Genomic DNA, 17,248 nt, shown 5'->3' on the forward strand with positions numbered 1-17,248 from the left:
GAACATCCATGATAGCTATATTTACACCCACATAAAAGAACATTGGGGGGTGGGTGGGTGGGTGGGTGTTTTCTAAATTCCTTACAACATCGCTGTGAGTTAGTAAAAGGTTTTGCAATATTTGCCCCAAATATTGCTTTCAACTACCCATCTGCCTTAACTGTATTTATGGAAGACTTTCAGCAGTGCGTTTCATTGTATCACAATCAATGGGTACAATAGTTTTTGCTTGTTTCATAGACTACAACTGAGCTTCATACAAAGGAGTGTAGATAAACTTGCAAAAATTTAGTTACTCTAGGCAGATTGTTCTACTTACATGCCCTTGGCACATAAAACAGTTGAAGAAAATATAGCTTTTAACCTATAAAAAAACCCAAAGAAATGAAGTTTCTACTCATCTTATTATGTTTAGCACTGGCTCCGTGGGTCTGTTGTGGAGTCCCATGACCCTAGTGAATAAGTTTTAGGTCGATATCTGGAAGTAGTTATTTTGCAAGCTTCTCATTAGGCCCCTGCCATTCCACAGAGCAATATTAACATAGAAGAAATTCACTATGCAATGCTAAGCAGTTACCATTAGGCATGGCAAAGGATTCTACAATAGGGGTAGATTATGGGTTAGCATTAAACGGCAGGAAACTGTTAGTTGTTTCATTATTATTCACTGAGTATTTATAATCTATTATTATTAGTATTTTATCTATCTATCAATTGGGAAATATTATAGATTTTCTGCCTTGGACACCTTAATTTTGGGGGCATCTTTGGTGATTAACTACCTTTAATATTGCAGTGTTTGCACTTCCAGTAATTCCAACATCAAAATTTCAGCTTAAAAAAATAGAAGAATCATCAGTACACGTATGCCAGAGGAGAAATTAATTTAAGTATCAGAAACATATAATTCTGTGTTAAATGAAATTTCAGATTTCTGTTAATGTCACAGTGCAAGGTGAAATGTTTTCTGCAGAAGGGCCATCTCATTAAAGCATCAGGTGCTTTTTCAGTAAGTCTACTTCCTTGTACAAACTTCAGAAATTATTATGTCTGCCAAAGAGATTATTTGAAAACCCTGTGAGGTGTGAAGGGAAAGGGAAGCAAACGAACACCACACTCTGGTTCTCTCACTCTCTTTAAAAGAATTGGGTGGTAGCAACAATTCTTTCCCCTAGTAAATTAGAACTGAAAGATGCTGACAAGATGCACACATTTCAGGTGCCAGAGTCAAGAGAACAGATGTTACACAGAAATTGAACTCAGAAAACAACCATTAACAATCCTAAATCTGATTTAGAAGGGTAGACATTGAGCTATACACCGTCCCTCCTCTTGTGTGGCATTTCCTGTTATTACGCCAATCAATAAATCAATTATGATGTGATATAGAGCTGGAGTATTAAATCAAAATCTATATTATTTATACCAATAATTTAAAGTTGCACTGGACTCTTTTCTAGTATCTGAAGCCAGTGTCATTTTTTTGCAATGATTTACTGAAATGCACAAAGGTGGTTTGTTTGTTTTTTACAAGCAGCTTGAAGCAACTCTGGGAAGAGATGGGAATGCCTGAATGACAGCAGCTGCTGGAAACTGAGATATGTGCACTCTGGTGGACAAGGCTCCGGGCTATCCTCTTCTTCTCTTCTCTTCTCTTGGCTGGTTGTACTGTCGGTTTCAGTGCAAAGAAGTCTAAAGCCCAGTCCCTTGACTTCACTTCCCATAAGGAATACATGCAGACACATAGGAAACTTCTAAAATTGCAAGAAGAATCCATCATTCACTAAGCATCTTCAGACAGACTGTTTTGTTTGTCCTCCTCACCCCACAAAACCCCAAAACCACACACAATGCAAGAGAACCATGAGAATGAGCCTCTTGATGTGTTTGAAAACAAAACCTATAATTTAAACAAGATATTGGAGGGCGGAGTGCCAAAAATGAACTAGAGTCAGGCAGCCACCTCAGGCAGCTGATCTTGGGTATTATGAAAGGGCAGCAAATTTTCGATGTTGACGATAATGTTATGCAATGCACTCATTACTCTAGTGCAATGATTTCCTCTCCTGCAGTGGAACATTCCTTCCTCTCCTCCCCAGTTCTGCTCCAGAAAGTTGGGGGGGGGACCCAGAAAACCTTTGCAGGGGTTGGGGAGGAGACGGAAGAAAGTTCCATTCTGCAAGCATAAATCCTGGCATCAAGGATCATGAAAACCCAAGTGCAATTTTGCGACTGGCTTCATCCCCACCTGCTGCCATTTTGTGACAGGTGGGCCTCAGTCATTTTCAGCAACCTCAAGTGGACACAGCAGGCAGAAGATGTGGGAACCTCTGGAAGTTAGAAGTTTAAAAAACAAAACAAGGGGACTTCCCAAAATACCAACAAAGCCTGGAACAGTTGAGTTCACAGTAGAGGTAAGAACAAATGCTATAGATGGGAACCAGCCACAGGGAAATCAGAAAGCCACCCAACCGTTGCTTCCTACCATAGCTATCCTGGGTTGCATTCTCAACTGCTTCATTCTTCTTGCCAGGAAGTGACCTTGTGGATAATTAGCAGAAGAGCTTATTCCCTTTCACTTACTCCTGCAAACATTCATAACAATGACTTTTCGGTTCAGAAAGCTATGCAGAGAAAGCAAAAGTCCTACAAATAATGCCATGATTATGCACCAGCACAGCTCTTCATGTTAGCCATACATTATTCAAACTCTCTCCCACTGTCTATAAAAGGTTGCAGTCAGGCAAACATTAAGCAGAAATAATATCGTATGACTGAGGCGGCACAATTACTGAGGGTGAACAGAAAATTGAAAACAAAACATGAAGCAACCTTGAGAGGGGGGGAGTAGGGGGAAGGAACAGGCAAAATTGAACAAATTGGAAACAACAAATGAAAGCCCCTCTCAATAAATTATTCATCACAAGTATTTCATACAGATTTATTGGACATCCTAGGAGTACAATCCTAGGCGTGCGGCGGCTGGCTACACAAGCCCATTGAACTGATTGCAGTTCCTGCAGGAGCAGTGCTTACACTCGAAGCTGGGCATTGAAGCCACAAGAATGGATTGCAGGCATTTGGGCCCTGAATCTGGGGGTGATTTGTAATCCTTGGATGTAGGGGTGGGAAAGAAATTCAGTTTGGTTTGCACTTTAATGCAAAACTCCCTAATTTGCACTTCCCAGAACAATATATGAACAGAAAAGTAGCCGTCCTTCAAAATTTACACTTCTCCAAATTTTGCAGTAGTTATTTAGACAAGTGATGTGTACAAAAGTGTAGCTAGCCATGTATATATGTAAATGAAATAACACTCCAAACTGCATTATTTCGAGGAAAATTGCTTACTGCGTATAGTAGGTGAAATTTGCACTAAAATGATGATGAATTTTGCAAGTCCTTTTTAAAAATTGCAAATTTATGTAGCTAAGCATTGGAAAGATGACGAAACGAGAGAAACCACAGAGCTTCCTTTGAGAGGAAGGGTGGGATATAAATTGAATGAATTAAATAATGACTTGCAGCTTTTCGTCTTCACACATGAATGATTTTTCTGAGTAAACACCATTTCAATCCGGAGATGGAACACAGACATGCAGCTGGTACTGGACAAAACTTTCTGAAACAATACATCAACTGAAACGCAATCAAAATCCACACAACTCTGAAATTCGCAATGTAATTCTCTTTCCAAGTACCTGCTAAGGTAAAGTGTGCATATAAACACATATAATAGTGAAAATAACACAAAAAGCACATTATTGTAGGGGAAGCTACATTGCAATAATGTGTATATTAGTAGATATTCACACTAAAATGCTGGGAATTTTCATGAGGACTTTTAAAAACTGATGTGGAAATGTTGAGGATTGAATTTAAGATTGGTAAAGTGAGAAACAAAGAAACCCCAAAACTGACATATTCACCCATCCCTAGTTATGGGACCATGGAGTTCAGCCCTGTGGTCCAGCACTAGCTGTATCACTGACCTTGTATATTATCTTCTGAAATCCATTATTGTGGTGTTCACTGTACAGGATTTCTCTTGCTTCTTGCTATTCTCTTTCTTATTTCCTTAATGTTTTTGGACTGGTTCACAGCTTCACACTGGTCTGAAAGAAAAAGGTCATGATCTTATCTTTCAATGACAGAAAAACCAAGCAGAATGTATGGCTACAGAGTAAATCGGAGTCAGCAACAAGCTATGGATCATACGGTATGCCATTTTGGTTCCAGTACTTCCACGGCATAACATGGTAGCCCATGTCAATTTGTAAGCTAATAAGCTAATATAGTTCAGCATATTTTAACTCCCCAAGAGCACAGCATGTCGTCTCTTATCTTCCTTGTTCCAAATTTGATTGCCAATTAGAAAAGAGAAGAGATAATAACATTCATGCCATAGGGTTAAAAAAGAGAGGGGGAGGGAGGGAGAGGATCCTTGGGCATTGTTAACATTGACAACCACAGCTGCAAAATAAGTAGTTAGCACCCATTCCAGAAAGCTCCTTTGTCTTTAGCAACTCCTAATTCAGGCAAAAAGTTAATATTTTATATCATGCAAAAAAGAATGAACACTGCAAGATGAGTAAAGCAAAACGAGAATGGTATTTAAACATAATAAATGACTGTGAGGCTTAATTGTATATGTTACAACTAATTTCATAGTATGAAAATGTCCTAAATAGTGGAGTCTCTTGTGATCTTTGTTTTGGAGTCTGTCCAACTCTAGCTGCCTTTTCTACTTTTACATTTAATTGTAAACCGTATCTACTCTTAAGTTATTATTAAAAAGCAGGTGCTAATTAGAGTCAGAGAGAAATGCCAACAAACAGTACAAAAAAGGGAGATTTCAGAGTTGAAAAAAAGAAAATTATCACTTTTTCCTCAGTCATCCAAATCATTTCCATTCTGCTTTCTGTGGGTTTTTAGTAAGCACTGCTGGTACAACTAGCATTCCTGGGAGGTCTTTTGTGTCTTTGAGTCTCATACTTCAAGTGAAGACCCCAAGTGTATATGTTTTAAAGGAAGGCACTTGACGAATAGCCAAAGGCCCATCTAGTCTAGCCTCCTGTTCCTCCGGTGGCCAACCAGAGGCCTTTGGGAAACTCACAAGAAGGACCTCGGCACAACAGCACCCTCCCCACTTGTGATTTCCAGCAAAGACATCTGCCTCTGACTGCAGAACATAGCCATCTGGGCTAGAGGCCATTGATTGACAAGCTTTACATAACAGTTATGTATTTTATTTAAAAGAAAACCACACCCGGATGTGCAATTTACTTATTTTTCAGATGATATGGATGTGTCAAGGATGATGTTCCTGATCTCCATGCGTTTGTAAAGGTACATAAAAGCTGCAGAGCCTTTCCACACAACTAGAGACCCACAATCCCTGATCAAGTGGCTAGAGCCTACACACAAGCAGCAAGTGGGATAACCAGCCTCTAAGACTTGAGTCTCAGAAATTGAATTGCCTCAGATTAAGTTCACCATTCACACTTGCCCCAGACATTATGCGCAGCCTGGAATGCCATGAATCTGAGGACAACGGGGAAGGGTTAATGAAAGGGAAACATTGCAATCAGAAAACTAATAAAAGAAGAAGGAAACCTATGAAAGAAGGTGCAGAGATAGCTGGGGCTGAAGAGTCAGAAGCTTTGCTCACACCCAATACTGAAGCTAGTTACATCCACATCATGTGTTGAAAGCACATGGCTTCCCCTAAAGTATCCTGGGAACTGTAACATATTTCTCACAACGCTACATCTCCCAGCACTCTCAATGAGCTACAGTACTCAGGATTCTTTGGGGGAAGGCATGTGTTTCAAATGGATGATGTGGATGTAGCCTGTATTTCACAATGGAGTCACAGACATCCTTCGGAAGGGCAGGGGAATCCATGCCAAATTCTGTTCAGAAGAGTCCCCACCCCACCTATGCATTTGTGTTGTTGGAGTGTGGAAATACGAAAGGGTCTCTGGTTATTAGAATACTCTGCAAATGTTGCAGGAATTGTTCCAGTCAGTTCCTAAACTTCTGGAAAAATGAACATAATACAGCTAAATACATCAGAAATGTAATGTCTGAAGATTATTTTGTCCATAACTGGCTCCTTTGAGGATCTGACTATTCTCCTACCCTAACCATTTGTTCGGTTTTATTGCAGTTTTTAGAGGCAGGCATCTCAGAAATAAAATGCTGAAGTAAGATTGTAAAATGCATTGTCAACACTAAACTGAAATCTTTACAGATAAGAAGTTAGACAAAGTGGAATGTTTTTATCCAGTTCTCAATCTCTGAGAACGCTGAAGTGTTTTTATTTGTTTGACAATGTGTGCAGTACTTAAACTAATACAAATCATTAGTGTGATATTCCCAGCCCTCTGTGTTACATCTCTCTTATGTACTAGTGACAAATTAAACAAAAATTAATTGCATACGCAGTGAACAAAACGTTTTCAGTACGGGGAAGAGGAGTTCCATTTACCAATGCGATCATTTTAATACCAATAATCAGTTGCCATAACAACAGCTAAGCATAAAGAGATTACGCGTTGTTTGGTGGATATACATAACTAGTTATCAAATGGGGATATTTCAGGAAAACTTCCATCTTCAGTCAAAAATATCCTAAGTCCAGATTTACATGGAACAGCTGGGAAACTGCAGAGCCAAGCAGAGTCCTTTAGCCATATACTGTGGCCTATGAAGTCCTTGAAAGCACATGTGCAGAAAACCGGGAAGCTTAATGAGCTCCTGGTGGGTTATCAGAACATAGCTGGTAGATTATTTGTTCTTGGTGGGCCAGGTTACATAGACCCAGACAAATCTGCACATCGTGTCCACAAGGAATAACCTCAAGGAGCACTAAGGATAGTGAGTTCCTCACTAAAAGTATTTCTTGTGAAAGCATAATCAATGGCAACTAGCGGCAATAGCTATGTTCTGCCTCCACCACCAGAGGCAGCATGTCTTTGAATACCAGGTGGAAGGAATCACAAATGGGGAAAGTGCTCTTCTTGTGGACTTTCCAAAAGTATCTGGCCACTGTGAGAACCATAAAAAAAGCAAGCCGATCATACTAGTACTATGAATCTACCAAATAAATAAACTGTATCCTAAAGTCCTAACTTGGTTTTTATTTTTTTATTTCTTCCATTGAAATCAATGGGATGTACTATGACTTTGTCATCTTAAACAGATTTCTAACCATAGCCTCTATAATCATCCTGTAGTTAATATTTATAGTAATGTTTTGTCCCCCAGCCACGTAAGAATGGTTCAGTCAGACATTTGAAGAACTGGATTTTTTCCGTGTTTAAACCCCATGTTTGTAGTTCATGGTTAGAAACTCCTATAAAATGTGAGCAAGTAAAGTTCATTTTACTTACACATGTTTATAGTTGTGGTATCAATCATACTAACCATTCCCACTACTCTTTTTGATTTTCTACACCACTTTTGGCTTCACTCAGTCATCTTGGATGTGGTTTATCCCAATGTCTTCTAAGTGGCCAAAAATGTCATAATAAGCCTAATATTCTTGTTATATGGTAAGTTTATGTGGAGCTCACAACCCACTGTGAATTGGCCAAACATCACACTAGACCAAGATAGTCAATGTGATGTCCTCCAAATGTATTGAACTACAACTCCCATCAGTTCCAGGCAATGGGAGTTGTCAGTGGTCAGCAATGATAGGAGTTGCAGTCCATAGCATCTGCACAATACCTTATTGCTTCCTCCTGCAGTAGACTCTGCAAAATACTGCTGGAAAAGAGCAGAAACACCTCTCAACTCTCAAACATCTATGTTAACATATCTCTGGTTAAAGGAAGCCTTCCCATTTCTGACAGCTTCCAAGTTCTGTAATAGTATTTCTACTTCCATTGCAGTTGAACCAGCCATATGCTGTTTGCTCAGACATACAAAAGGGAAAAGTTGACTATCTATGGAACATATGTTAATGTTCGTCATTAGTACTTGCAGCCCTAACAAAGCTATCAAGTGTATTTACTTGACCACACATTTCAATTCTCGGAGGAATTTCTACAGCAACACCTGAAACCTATTATAGATCAACAAAGTGAACTTTGTTTTTAATTAATATGCAAGATTGATGTGCTAGAAACTCATTTCCAGGGAAATGAATATGATAATTTGATGCTAGCTCATTTTTATTCTTCATTTTAATTAAAGTATTCTTTTATAAGTATAGGGCCATCTAATTGGAAATTAATAACACTAGATTGTTTTTAGCCAGGATTTTCACCAACAAAGGCAAGGTCAACCAGAATCCTAATAAACATTGCCATCCTGGTCTTGCATTTTCAACAAGCAAGAGGGGGATCACTGTGAAAGTGTCTTTAGCATAAATATCAAAACTTTGGTAGAGAGAAACAAACAGAAAGAGGGGGAAAGCCAGTAAACGGGGCTGGGGGGGGAGGAAGAGGAAAGAAAACAAATAGGAAGGTGGATGAGAAAAAGAGGAAACTGAGAAAAATGATATCAGCCCTATGTGATCCTTGGATGAATGGCAGTTTAGAAATGATGATGATGATGATGATGATGATGATGATGATGATGATGCCAAACTCTGTAAGCTATATAAGCAATAAAAGTGTGACCATTGTAGTCCCTGTTATAACCCCTGTTCAACCTACATGCAATTATTGTTCCCAAGTGTGTGAAACAGTCCTACCTTATTTACACCATGATTGCAATTGCCTTTTAATAGCTATTCCATTAGCACAAGGACTTCTGGCTACACCACAGAACTCCCTTTCCTCCTCTCCCCACACTGCCCATAAATCTGTTCTGGGTGTTTATCCAACTCTCTTGAGAAGTACAATTGTGCTAACAATGTCTGGGTGTGGGAGTGTTTAAGTGGATCTGAGAAGTTTACTCGAATGAATGCTAAAGTACGTATACCTGATAATATAACGAACTGTTAAACAAGTTTCAGGAATTGCACATCATGAAGGAAGCTGGCTGAGTTGGTCTTGGAGATGTCTAGAAGTCATACAGTATTTCTATTAATTTAAAATAAAATTTTGTAAGCTTCAGATGAGGATAGTATAGAAAATGTTTATGTTGCAATGCTTCTTTTGGTTACTTTTTTAAAAAAGAAAGGTCTTGAAATGAAGAAATTGCTTCAGTAGATTACGAAGTCACTGCCACAACAGTCTGCAGACATCTCTCGATTTTGAAAGCAATGTCCTTTGGCAATATTTGTTTCAGTGTTAGCAACCACAAAAGGAATACCAAGGTTCTGCTACAGGGGATGAATGGATATGTCCTGAATTCTTCTTTGTATTTTAGGTTGGGACCCAAAATTAATTCTCCTGGCTCTTCCAAAGTTACTCCAAAGAATCCTGCTTTCCTCAGTGCTGTTCCATCACAGTACTGAAAAATTAAACCGAACAATTGTACTAAAGTAGACATGACTACTACTTATAAGAACATTTAGTACATCAGGTCTCAATCACACACATTAGCTCTATATAACCAGTTTACTGATAGGTAATTGGCTACACAGTTTCCCATTTAATATACATGTGATTTTAGCATTAAATTCTTCACAAAATATCTCATTATTATTTGACAAAGTTATTATTTTACAAAGTAATGTGGAAGTTACGTAGTGCATGCCATCTGTCCCTCTTCCCATTATAGGCAGATTTAATAAACAGTAAAATTGAGTTGATATACATATCACCCTATAATCCCTGATCACTAAAGGACTTGACACTTTTGTGTTTATTCTTGCATTTCTGTAAATATAATCTGTTTTGTATGACACTGGAGAAGGATGTCAGTGTATTGTAACTACTCTTCAGCAAAGAAAATAACTGAAAATCATTAACGGAGAGCACCATGGAGAAGCTAACTGCTTTTTATTTTTAGGTTAATATTACTGAATCCCAAAGAAGAGAGGGAGAGAAAGTAGGCAAAAATAACGGTGCAAACTCAGTTTAAGCTATATGTTCGTTGTTATCAAGTGCAGTACTTTACCTTTTCCCATGGGAGTGAATGGCAGCCAGTCAAGTCTGAGAGAACGTTAAGGGATGTGCTTGGGGACATCATTAGTCTGAAACAAAAACATATGCCTTGCATTTGTGATTCCAGCACTTTGAATGAGGGTCAGGTTTTGTTCCCTATCAACTGTCCCACATTGCAGCCATTAGAATCCAGTAGAAACCAGGAAGAATCAAGTAATGGAATGATGGCGTTGCTCAATCAAATGCCCTGCCTGTTATGTATTGAAGTTCTCACCCTGGCCACCAGGGGTATCGTGTATATAGTTTTCACTCAGGTCCACGTCAGTTAATTTAGGCGGGAAACCCTGGGTTGTTGTTGTTACAATGTTGACAGCCGGCTGCCTATAAAAGCAGGCCGGCTGAGCTGTTTGCTGTTCAGTTCGGTTCCAGCTTACCTATAAAGAACTACTTGGAGAAATCTCTGTGTCGTCTGCTATGTCCATCCACTACTTAATATTACCAATCCAGCATAGATAATCAACAGCAAATGGAAAACAGCTAGCCACTGATATTTGATCTGACATCTTTTAGCTGGAATGTTTCCTGAACTTATTTGTATTTGCAAACTGCTTTTCCTGAGCATGGGGGAAAGGTAACATGACTAAGGTTTTTGATCAAGTTAAGTGCCAACCATTCACACCTTTTGATGAAAGCATGTGGTCGTGAGGGAAATGGGATCACAATGGCTGTCTCCATCCCAAATTTATACATGTTCATTTTGAATGTATGGCTGGAGTCCCATCCATACAACTCTATGCATGCTCTCTCCATGAAACCTGGAAAGCTGAAACGACAGTTTCAAATCACACTGAATTCTCCATGTCTACAGTTGTACATATAGAGGTCCTGGTTACAGGGTGGAAATCTACTGGGTTTTACTCAGGACACACCCACTGAAATGAATGAACATGACTATGTTAAAGGTAAAGGTAAAGGTACCACTGCCCGTATGGGCCAGTTGTGTCCGACACGGAAACGCCGTTTACCTTCCCGCTATAAAGCGGTCCCTATTTATCTACTTGCACTTAGGGGTGCTTTCGAACTGCTAGGTGGGCAGGAGCTGGGACCGAAAGATGGGAGCTCACCCCGCCGCGGGGATTCAAACCGCCGACCATACGATCGGCAAGTCTTAGGCACTGAGGTTTTACCCACACCGCCACCCGCGTCCCTTATGACTATGTTAGGTCCATTAATTTCCAATGGGCCTGCTTTGAATGACCAGAGCCTCTACATGTACACTCGTATACATGGAGAGTTCAATGTGACTGAAAACTGCACATTTTTAGGCTGAATACCACCCCTACCTTCAAAATGAACATGCATAGTTTGGGACAGATACTGTAGCACCCTGCTTGTGGTTAACGCTTAGCTGGAATGAAATATTCAACGCAGCAATAGAGAATTTAAAATAATTATTTATTTGTCAGACAAATAAATGAGAGGCACAGTGGTATATGGTTACCAAGCTCTGGCCTGGCCTCCTGCCATTATGGCCAGCACTTATATTCCCTTAATCCAGCCCCCTTTGCTCCTCCTTTGGCTGCCTCTGTCCAATCAGCCTGGTTGGATTTCCTATTGGCTGATTGCTATAACCAATCCTAAAAGATACACCCATATCCTCCTGTCCTTATATGGAACACAAAGAGCTATATATTGTTACATCTATAAATGACAAATAAGTAGTAATATATCTTACATGTGTCTCAACAAGGAATCTTAATTACCAGCTCACCTCTTGCCCTCCCTGCCCTATTGCCTTCTAAAACAAATGGTTAATCTTAAATTTTTATCTTAAACATATGTCAAGGATCTTGAGTTTCACATCAACATTGAAAGATCTCCTTCATTTGAAGGTTTCTAAACAAATGTCTGACAGCTATATATCAGGACTGCTTGGATGGCGTCTCTTGTCTGGCAAGGGGGCTAGGCTGGTGGCTGACTTAATTTCAGGATAAATACAACTCTTACAACTATATGAAATAAGAATCTAGCATTTCTTAAATCCTTTGCATAATTACATCTATGCCAATACACTTAATACACAACACAGGTAGCCTCTTAAAAGGAATAAGGCCTTTGTAAAGTAGAAAAGGAACTCAGTAAAAAACCGCTTCAAAAGAAGCCTCTTCAGTTTACACCCCCCCCCTCAGCCAGCTGCTTTCCCCATTTATTGCCCTTCAACTCTCTCAGTTTAAGAAAGAAACAGCTTTTAAAAAAGACTTCCCAAAAATGCTCTCCCAAAAATGCTCTTGGCCTTTTAACCTTAGAAAGAAGATCTGGCTCATTTTACTGGGAGGCACATTGGTATTATTTTACTATTTACTCATTCCTAATTATGTTTCTCTCTGCCTTTTTTATCTTCTGTAACATGTAGGGTCAGTGTCCTCACTCTCAGCATGTAATTCCAGCTTTTACGACTTTGAGAATTGTTTTCTGCTATAAATCAAGGGGCCCCTTGTCTAGGAGGAAAACACTGTCAAGGTTCTCTAAGCAGCTGGTCTTGTGCCTGGCATGAAACTTTTGAAAATCTAAGCCCTCTCTAATATACAAGCCCTGATCAAACATTAATAAAATGCAGGCTTATGATTAGATGCCTCAATACTGCTGCCATGTTCTCAGTCTTCACAATCGTTATGTACTTTCATTAGATGTGTGGAGAGTGTTGTTCTCTGGCATTATCGAGAGAGAGGAAACAAAACTTCTCATTACTAAGAAGTGCCTTTGCTCATGTGCTACAGAAGCTTTTAACTAACTACACCACCAGCATTTCACATGAGAAGCATAATAATAATAATATTTTCTTTATACCCCGCCCATCTGGTTGGGTTTCCCCAGTCACTCTGGGCAGCTTACAGCACATATAAAAACATAATAATTGCTTCATACTATTATGTTTTTATATGTGCTGTAAGCTGCAGTCACAGAAAGGAGCTCCAAAGTAGGGATGAGGAAACTGTGGCTCTCCAGATGTCTGTCTGTTTACATAAAATATAAAATTTACATCAAACTTACCAATAAAATGCTATTGAACTCTTGCTGCTATCAGCCCTGAACAACATGGCCAATATTCAAGAATGAGTTGTAGTCCAGCAATATCTAAAGCAGTGGTGGGGAACTTCATTTGGTAGGGACCAAATGCAGCCTTCCAAGACCTCTGTCTCTCTATCATCAAGTAAAAATAAATCTTTAACATATGTAAACTAATAGCCTGTTAGGGTGCTAATTTCATTTCGTGTAACCAACCAGATGGTCTTTATTCTAGGGCAAGACCAAAATATATTGAGCATATCAGCATTCGTACCTCCATATTTTCAGCTTTTATTATTTACTCTTGCATATATTTGATTCAATTGTGCAGGTGTCAAACATCAGTAGAAAGGAAATGTATAAAAGCTTTCTTTGAGGTTAGCACTTAGGGTTTGCTGTGAAACAAGCAGTCTCTAAAGGAATCTCATGCCTTAGGTCTTTTTCCTATTCACTTTTGCATAGATGGCTAGAAGCAATGCTACTCATAAATAATTATACCATTCAGTCCATTTGGTAACTGTTGGTTTTGACTTTTAAGATAACCAAGTTTTCAAGGTCAGTACTTTCCCTTAACAAACCATACTTTGATACTAAATAGTTACCTATGTGTCTCATATCAATTTCAGTACACAATTTCAAATGTTATCCTTGAAAGAGAGTCTATACTTAAATTAATCCCATTTTCCTGCCATTGTTGAAGATAACCTAAAAAGGGTTTTAGTTCTATTTCCTTATTATATGGTGTAGCTGTAAGTGGTGAAAGTTTCAGACTCAATTTTCTTATGTGCCCTGTTTCATATGGTAATCATATTTTTTTGTAAATAGGTTTGATCTTAACATGTCCTTATCAATGTTTTCTGCAGTGCCAGAGCATGTTTATAAGTCTGGTTGAGCTCATTTGTTCTGGAAGTGTAGATTTGTCTGTCTGAAGCCATGCTGCTGCTTTGGTATGTTTTTACCAAAAAATAAATTTAAAAAAATCATTAGCATTTCTAATAGTCCACTCCTAAGGCTTCCTGTGCTGACAGAGACCCACAAAGTACATCATTCCACAAGAACTGTATGAACAAAAAAACTGGGATTTAGATACAAGTTCTTAAGAGTGAAAACTGAAGCACATTTTAAGTGTGGTGGAACCAGTTTAACAAACATTCTCTGACCTTGGAATGCAGCACTTACAATACATTTTAACTGTGTATCTTTACTCTCGACTTTCCCCAAAATTAGGAAGAAGATTTGACTGCAAGGTGGATTTTTATATTCAGTAAATTCATTACTCTAAGTGCACAATAAAGATTTTGAGATAATGGAGTATAGGACAAGAGTTAAGTCCACACACTACATATGTTATAATAAAGCTCAGCTATAGAAGAGAGAGCTTATAGTTTTACATGTTTGCATACCAGTATATACATTTAGACGCGGGTGGCACTGTGGTCTAAATCACAGAGCCTAGGGCTTGCCGATCAGGAGGTCAGCGGTTTGAATCCCCGCGACGGGGTGAGCTCCTGTTGCTCGGTCCCTGCTCCTGCCAACCTAGCAGTTCCAAAGCACGTCAAAGTGCAAGTAGATAAATAGGTACCGCTCCGGCGGGAAGGTAAACGGTGTTTCCGGGTGCTGCTCTGGTTCACCAGAAGCAGCTTAGTCATGCTGGCCACATGACCCGGAAAAACTGTCTATGGACAAACGCCGGCTCCCTTGGCCAGTAAAGCAAGATGAGTGCCGCAACCCCAGAGTCGTCCATGACTGGACCTTTTATATACATTTAGACTGCAATTATGTGCCCACTTTTCCTGACAGTAAGCCCCATTATTATTCAGTAGGTATACTTTTGAGTGGACATGTATAGGCTCATAATGTTACATTCCCAGTGGGAAACCTAGTTTCAATAATTTTAATATTGTCTCATACTTACTGCCAGCAATTTAATCACAAAAATATTTGTTACCAACTTGGGCAGGGGCGTGTTATCCTGGTTGTTCAGAAAACTGTACTACTGTTGTGTTGTGCTATATTTTTCAGTTCTTGAATAAAGCACTCTTTTAAAGTTGTGTTCATTCACGATGGAAATTTTTAATTTAGTCTGATATCTTAATAGTATGCAAATCTGCAGACCTTAACTTTGCTAGAAATAGGAAATTTCCCTGGAATGCCGCTTCCCTGTTCTTCTTACACAACTGAGGCTCTAAATTTAAGATTTTTCTCTGCCACCCCCAGCAGGACTAGTAAACCACAGAGCATAGGACTTGCTGATCAGAAGGTCGGCGGTTTGAATCCCCGCAACTGGGTGAGCTTCCGTTGCTCGGTCCCTACTCCTGCCAACCTAGAAGTTCAAAAACATGTCAAAGTGCAAGTAGATACATAGGCGGGAAGGTAAACAGAGTTTCCATGCGCTGCTCTGGTTCACCAGAAGTGGCTTCGTCATGCTGGCCACATGACCCGGAAACTGTACGCTGGCTCCCTCGGCCAATAAAGCAAGATGAGCGCCACAACCCCAGAGTCATCCGCAACTGCACCTAATGGTCAAGGCTTTACCTTTACCTTTACCTTTACTGTGAGTTAACATGACAAAGCGGTTATGGGTGGGGACTTGAACAGATACTAGTGCTGATGGAGGAAAGAAGTCCCCAATCTTTGACTGTTTGGCCGCAGGGAGCAAATGGTCCTCAGTTTCTCTTACTCGTTGGTTCTGCCTCATGAAAACCCTTCATTGGCCCCCTCATAATGGCCGATTTCCCTCACAGTGGCTTATGCTGTGTGGTTCTGTAATTGTTCCCCAGCAATACAGGCTTTCAGGATTGATGGTGTCCTCTGTTGTTCCTTATCTGCAAGGCACTGACTCATCCGGCACGCTCTCTGCTATTGGAATGCAGTTAGTGTTGATGTTGACGGCAATAACGTCAGGCAGGCACAACGACAGGGCAGTAAAATAATAAAATAAAATAATAAATCAAGGAGCCTGCAATTAAAACTTGGCTAATAAAGTCAGGGATCTGTTGGAAGCTGCTGCCTCAGACACCAGAGCGCACATTATCATCCAACTACAGACCAATAAGCCAAACACCTTCTGGGAAATGGACATCCCAATTTGCACTACCAGGCCCTGAACAGGCGGGCTTTAGCCAGGTCAAAACCACCTTGAATCACTGTGTCATACTTCCCCACTCTAGTGAATATATACTCTAGTGCTCCTAATCAAAAACTTTCTACAGCGTTTCTGAACCTAAAAGGAGCCTTTGACTCAATCCTGAGGGAGGTGCTCTGGAACAAACTGTCCATATTGAACATCAATGAAGGTTACTCATTGTCATCAGAAAACTTCACAGCTCCATGTGCTGCCAGGTGAGATGGTCTCAATCAGGCAAGCTAACTCCCAAAATTCTTGCCAACAAAGGGGTAAACCAGGGATGCATCTTAGCTCTGTATTTATTCAACCCTTTCTTAAACAACCTTGCACCCTGTTTACACAGGCTGTTTGGCCATTGCCCAAAGCTTAGCTCCATCCACGTTCCCATCTTACTATATGCCAATGATGCAAGGGATGGCATGAAGCTGCTCCTGTGTCACTGCCAGGAATATTGTATAGCCAGCAGACTGTAACGGAACTTCGCAAATTCTAAAGTGCTTGTTTTCTCAAGATCTTGGAAGCCACATAGGTGGGAGATCAGTGGAAACCCGTTGGAACAGGTTAGAACCTTTAAATACCTAGGCATCCACTTCCAATATAACACTTCCTGGAAATACCACTGTAAGCTTGCACTTAACGGAGTGGATACTCTAGCTCTGGCTATTACCCATTTCTTCTTTAACAGATGGAATCAGTTTGTCCCAGCTGCAGGTCTTTAACACCAAAGTAGCCCTAAGACTCCTGTATGGCATTCCATTATGGAATGGTGCAGTTAACCAATCGTTGGAACACATGCAATCCAAAGTTCTGCTCAAAATCCTGGGGCTGCCAAATTGTGTGCTATATGCAGCCATTTATCTGGAAACTGGACAAAGGCTGCTGGAAACCAAAGCATGGCTCACCACTATAAAATTCTGCCTCCACTTTCATTTCATGTCCGATCCGTCTTCTTTAACTTTCCATGTGCTGGCAGAATCCCACACTAAAATGGCTAGCTTGCATTGAGAGCAACATCAGAACCTGTGGCCTATCACTCGAGTCACTGCTT

Source organism: Podarcis liolepis (genome assembly GCF_965112155.1).
Source record: "Podarcis liolepis genome assembly, chromosome: 9".
NCBI classification, from domain to species: Eukaryota; Metazoa; Chordata; class Lepidosauria; order Squamata; family Lacertidae; genus Podarcis; species Podarcis liolepis.